This window comes from Trematomus bernacchii, unplaced genomic scaffold (assembly GCF_902827165.1).
Source record: "Trematomus bernacchii unplaced genomic scaffold, fTreBer1.1, whole genome shotgun sequence".
Lineage (NCBI taxonomy): Eukaryota > Metazoa > Chordata > Actinopteri > Perciformes > Nototheniidae > Trematomus > Trematomus bernacchii.
Window position 1 is genome coordinate 943,853 of NW_022987807.1, and position 6,787 is coordinate 950,639.

The window sequence follows — 6,787 nt, forward strand, 5'->3', positions numbered from 1 at the left end:
TTTTCTCTCACACGTTGAGTTAGTACAATTTGACCAGAGTATCAAACGGGGGGGGGCGGGAAAGCGAATTAAATGAGTAAGCAGTGGCGAGCCGTGAGCTTTATACCTAGGCCCTCTGACCCCCACCAATTCCCTCGAAAAAAAGAAAAAAAATGAGTTATTACGTCACAGCGTATACTTCAGCGGAATATCAAAACAACGGCCCAGGGTGCAAAACGCATCACTGACAGCGACCCTCTACCACACAAAACAACACCTGTGAACCCAATTTGTGTTCTTTGACATTGAAAATGATATTGCATTGTATTTGTTACTTTCGTTGCAGTTGTATGTCTTAAGTGTAATTTGGCATGCTTTTATTTTGAAGGCGAGTTCACGCTGTGAGTAAGTAACTGCAAATAAGTGTCTATCTAAACACGGAATAATTTAATGTGTTACAATTATTTCCACAATTGAAAAATGACATTTACAATATAAATAATTGCATAATTAAGAAAGAATAAAATAAATAAAAACACTAAACCAAATTCAACTAGAAAATGCATTTCCTGCAGAAAATGCGTGCGAATGCTGTAAACTGTGAACATTTGTGGCTGAATTTAGCTGAAAATGCAGAAAAAGCTGAATATTTTATTAGCTGACTGGTAGCTGCTTTTAGCTAGAGAGACCAAGTCTGTGGGTGTTTCTCAAACGCGAGTACACTTGCTTGGTAGCACATGTCTTCCGAGCGTCTTGCTTCAGAAGCGAGGCAAGAATACTTCCGGGCATTCGGAAAACGAAGAGTGGAACAGGCTAGCAAGTGTGCAGGTGTGCGTCATATGAGAGGCTCTGGGTGTTTCTCAATCGCGAGTACGCTTGTTTGGTAGCACATGTCTGCCGAGCATCTTGCTTCCGAAGCGAGCCAAGAATACTTCCTGACATTTGGAAAACAAAGAGTGGAACAGGCTAGCAAGTGTGCAGGTGTGCGTCATATGAGATGCCCCGCCTTACATTTTCCGTCACAGATTTGGGGAAATTGGTCCGTGCGCAAAGCATTGTGGGGATTTTAAGACCGCGGAGTCTACTCATGTGCAGCCTCGATATTTCTCCAAACGGAGTACGCCGGGCTCGGTAGATTTCCAAGGCTGCGTTTCACTTCTCTTATTTTTCATTTCCTCGCTCCTCGGTCTCGGTCTCACCGGAAGTTGATTTGTCTGCGCCATCTTGAGTAGCGTCCCAATGGCCTTATTTTTGCCGGAGGACCGAGGATCGAGGAGCGAGGAGCGAGGAGCGATAATGGAGGAGCGATAATCGAGGAACCACCAGACCATCCTTCGATGAAATCCTCAGACACTCGCCCCGCCCCCTTACTGTGTATCGCTCACTGATTGGACGATGCAGCGCATGCACTGATCTGATGCTTCTTGACATGAGAGCAGTTTCCCAGCGGAGTGAAGAAAACACATGAAACTCACGGGACTCACTCCTCAGTTCATACCGTGTTTTGTTTCAATTAATGTATCATTTAGTTACAAATATGTGATATATCTGAACAACAAAGTGGTCAAAAATTATTTCATTCATTTATTGGAAACATTTTCGTGATCGCTTTTTTCGTTTTACATTTTCATTTATTGTCATTTCCATTCAGTCAGTCATTAAGTGCTATTTAACATGTTAATTTGCTACATATCCACACAAACAAACTAAGTGTGCAATCCAATGAATGTTAATCTAACTGGGTTTTGATAGATAACATATCTCTTTTTCTTCTCTCAATTCTTTTATTTATATTGTGCACTCTAATCAATATTAATCAAACTAATATTCGTTTATACATTTTAAGAATGGCGTTTATCTTTTTTGAGAATTAGTTCATATTTGATTTTATTTATTTGGGTCTACAACAGATGATACAAATGTTTGTGTCAGTAAATGTGTAGGCCTACTAACAGAGGCGGGGGTGTTTGTGAAAATAACGGGGACAGAGCTGGCTGCTGTCAGACGATCAGCTGTGCGGCGTCATCACAAACGGACGTCGCTTCACGTGACGCTCCGGAGGAAAGGACGTCCCATTGCTCTTAAAACTCATTTCCCTGCTTCTCGTGGTTTCCTTGCGTCTCTCCATGCTTCCCTGGTGGGAGGGACTAGTCGCAGGGAAACGACGCAAGTGAGGGACGCAAGGAATCCATTTAACCGAAGTGAAACGCAGCCCAAGGGTGTTTCTCAATCGCGAGTACGCTTGCTTGGTAGCACATGTCTGCCGAGCATCTTGCTTCAGAAGCGAGTCAAGAATACTTCCTGGCATTCGGAAAACAAAGAGTGTAACACGCTAGCAAGTGTGCAGGTGTGCGTCATATGAGAGGCCCCGCCTTACATCTTCCGCCACAGATTTGGGGAAATTGGTCCGTGCGCAAAGCATTGTGGGGATTTTAAGACCGCGGAGTCTACTCATGTGCAGCCTCGATATTTCTCCAAACGGAGTACGCCGGGCTCGGTAGATTTCCAAGTATGCTGGAGATTGGAACAGTACTTCGGCGGCACTCGATGACGTAGTATGCTTGAAATAGTGGCTCTGAAGCAGCTTTACTCGCGATTGAGAAACACCCCCTGCCTTACATTTTCCGCCACAGATTTGGGGAAATTGGTCCGTGCGCAAAGCATTGTGGGGATTTTAAGACCGCGGAGTCTACTCATGTGCAGCCTCGATATTTCTCCAAACGGAGTACGCCGGGCTCGGTAGATTTCCAAGTATGCTGGAGATTGGAACAGTACTTCGGCGGCACTCGATGACGTAGTATGCTTGAAATAGTGGCTCTGGAGCAGCTTTACTCGAGATTGAGAAACACCCAGGGTGTTGCTGAATTTAGCGGAGGAATGCAGAAAAGTGAAATGATATGAATCAAATTATTACAGCTCAAATGCATTCCAATGACTTTGTTGAAAACTTGAAAGTGAAATGTTAAACTGGAAGAGTAGGAAAAATAGTGGAGAAGCTTAATATTTAAAAGAAAAGGTTTAAAAAAGGTATAAACAACATGTATATCCTCAATGTCCTGAAATAGCTGAATAAGTTAATAGTTGAATGGTTTCTGCAGCTGCAAGTAGGCTGAAGGAGTTACATATCAGATGTAAGTAGTAGTGAATGAATGTGTATTAGGAAGAGAAAAGAAAGTAAAAAGGCTTGGGAAAGCAGCAGAATATTTTGACTGCAAACTTTTTGACTAAAACCATACGTCACCAATAATGTATAAAATATGTGGAACATGTTGAAGTCAGTATGAAGTCTCCATCAGACAGAAAAGAATAGGCTGAGACAGTCTGTTAATCTTACACTTTGACAGTACATATCCCCTTTAAAGCCAGTCTCCTTAACTGTTGCTGAACAGCAGACAGTGCAGCCTCTAAGTTATAGAAAAGTGCTGAATGTCAAATGTAGCTTAGTAATTTAGCATCAGGGTACAAGGCTTTGCTGGTGTAACATTAAGAAAGTCAAAAGAGTCAGTCTGGATTGCAGAATGTTTTAACACGAGGCACATCATTTCTCTTTATTCTGAGAAAGTCTCATTTTAAAGATGCTTTTTGTTAAACCTATCCAGCAATTGTTGGTCAGCAAGATCTCCTAAATCAGAGCCGTGGTCTGTTCCTATTCAATGTCATAGAAAGGCCTTGTGGCAGTCATTTGACTATTACCCTGTACATTATGCCCATGCATCAAAATACATCTCTGCTCACTGTTATTAGAGCATTCGTATTGTACTATCTTCCTGATTGTATTGTATATAGTTTATATTTGTGTTCATGTGCCATGTTTAGAGCTTTAGTAAAGTGCAAGTGCGTTTTCAGAAGGAAATACTTGTGTGCTTTGGAGCTACATGCTGTAATGTAAAAGTACCTGTTGTGCCTTGTGGCCACTGGAGGGCAGCAGAGGAGCAAGTCAGTGCAACGATCAGTTGTGAATGAAAAGAAATATGAGACACAAAGCAATAAGTCTCCCTGGCTGAAATGAATACATTATGTTTTATAAGATATATCCACACAAGCTTATGGTCTTTTTTGCCTAATGTTCATCTTCATTTTGCACAAGCTGGGAATTATTTGTGGTAATGTGGTGGCTCAATTCAATGTTTACAAAGCTTTAGTGCGATGGGCAGCTTGGTCTTCACTTGCTAGAAAGCGTTTTAAAAACAGACCATTATCCCTCCCGACCAACATCTTCTGGAGATTGTAAAGAACATTTGTTTTGGTCTGGCAATGTTTAGCACTGCCAACATTTGATTTAATATAATTTACTCCTTGTCAAAAATGTATAGAAGGTTTAGTGCGACATCTCCAGGTGAGCAGGTAGTCTGTCTTTGCTTATGTTAAGGTGTGGTTGTGTTTAGTGTTGCCAAGTTCAGTTGACCAATCATATATTAGGCCAACAGTGAAAACACCCTCTCTTATGCATATGTGGTAACTGTGGCTGGGGTCACCTTTAAATAGCTGACAACACCAACTCCTGTTAAGGGGATGGAGGAACCTGTGGACCCTCAATCTAAATCCAAAGTTGTTTTGCAGATGTTGGGGCTTCCCTTCACAAGGACAATAACAGAGGCATTCATGACCAAATAGAATGCAGCTTTATTTCACAAATATACATGTTAAAATGTCAATGTTCAGCAGCTGTCAAAGGGTAACAGGGTGAACATACTTTACTCTATTACATGGTGGGTTTCCCCTCCTCAGATGGGCAGGTCTGGTCCACTAGGTCACAATGCCTGCTAACTGTGAGGGACAAAAAGAGAACAAAAGCATGCACTACTCAAAGCATAACTTCTACAAAATGATTACAGAGAGAGTTAGTTTACTCACCCTTTTAAAGTGTCACACAGTGCAGTCCCTACACTGAAAGCAGACGAGGTTCCCCCAGAGGGAGAGGAGCCTGTAACACAAACACTTAGTCAATTATATTGCCCACAATCTGCACACAAGAAAACTATTGACAGAAAATAAAAATAAAAAAGCACTAGAGGACAGTAGTCTTTTTAAAAAACAAACGCAACATAATAGTTGCCAGCTCAAACACCAATTCAATATAACATTAAAGAAGGTTAAAAACCAGGCTTACTTTGACAGAGTAATAGATCCTCCAGGCTCAATCCAGGAGGGGAAACGCTCATACTCGGCTCTATGGATTAAACACAAAAACAACAACGGGAGAGACGAGAAACTGCGACACCGTTGGCATTGGCAGAAGGAAGAATGGAGAGAAATATGTGGAAATAATACCATAAATAAAATGTTACCTCTCATTTATCATATATGAAGAATTACTTTGCAAAACTTGATTAAAGCCAATCTTAAAATTATGAAACAAACGCCTGTTTGAGACTCCTCAGTGCACATAAACACATTGGAGAAATAAATAAATACGGAAATGTTATTTATCACCCCTCGATGACATGTTCTCTTGTTAAGAAATGTATTCTCATAAATGATGCGGTAAACAGGACAGAATTACTTTAAACTGACGCCGTTTTGTATTTCTATAGGTTGCATAGATACGAGCATGGTTTTATATACTATCATGTTTAATCATGTTTTATGCCGTTCTTCAATACTTGATAAGTCGCTCGTAAAACACAGGAGGTATGGAAACTAAGAACACCTATGTGGTAAATTGTGCAGCTAATTTAACACAACACGTGTGTTTTATTTAATCTTAACTGGTGGGTATAGAGTTGCTGCGGGGAGGGAGGGTGGGTGGTTGAGACGCACAGGCTGCAGTGGAGACGCTGCGCACAGCTGATCGGCAGCTGGAACACAAAACACCAAATACAAATTAATAATTCAGATCCAGTCGTCATGACTCCACTCCGGAGGGATTTCCCGATACTTTCTTACAGTTTCTGATCTCCTGTCCCCGGCACAAACACACTGACACACTGCCTGAGGAAGGTTATGTGTATTTTGTTTGTCATTAACTTTAACTTTTCGGAACACTTATTTATTTTGGTGACGATCCGACCTCCATGCTGCTACTCTGGTTGAAACTGCATCCACCAAACAATGTCATTTGTCTCCACCTCCCCAAAAGAACCAAAATCTGACTCGGTGTGAAATGTCTTTTTTAGCTGTTCTGTCGTCATTTCCTGCGATATTCTTCATGCAGTCAGTCAAAATGAATATTAATACGGGGCGTTTCTTTGACTATATATATATATAGGCAAATATGGGCGTCACGTGAAGCCCGCAAAAGCTGCGCAGCATTTCGTGTTGTTTGTGGTTTATAAAAAGGGAAACCGGCGTAGGACGGGCCACTCGCTGTGTTTTATGAATCGGAAAATGTCTGTGCGTATTAGTTTGCTTTGTCCTACGTAAGCCACCTTCCCACGTGAATCCTACGCAAAGCTTTATAAATGAGGCCCCAGGTCTCGTGCTTTGAATGTCTGAAGAGTTTCCCTCCATGATGGGAAAACGTATCTTGCCCTCGCCCTAATGAAATCCAAACTGACCTGAGACCCTTTCATAGGTTCATTGAAAAGACCATAAAACCACCTTAAACCCGCGAGTCCTACCTTGAGGGAGATAACTTTTTTTTTTTTGTCTTTTTTATTAGAAAATTCACAATTTAATATTTACAAAATGTACAAGTGGTTTCAACGTGGCCCTACATTTAAAACAATCAAAAATAATCATCATGCAAAACATGACAAAATAAAAGAAATAAACTGAATGCAATTAGCCAAAAATAGATTGCCAAAAAACAAATAGATCTTACTTGGGTTGTTCAAATCATAGGAACTGAAAATACAAAAACAGAAAA

General features: G+C 41.0%; 1 long non-coding RNA gene across 1 annotated transcript; it reads right to left on the reverse strand.

Moving 5' to 3' along the window:
• Nucleotides 1-4,600: 4,600 nt before the first annotated feature.
• On the reverse strand, nucleotides 4,601-5,103 carry LOC117498721. The gene is made up of 3 exons (XR_004557594.1): nucleotides 5,090-5,103; nucleotides 4,834-4,903; nucleotides 4,601-4,746 (listed from the first exon to the last, which is right to left on the reverse strand). It is a non-coding gene; the product is annotated as an uncharacterized LOC117498721 (long non-coding RNA).
• Nucleotides 5,104-6,787: the final 1,684 nt, after the last annotated feature.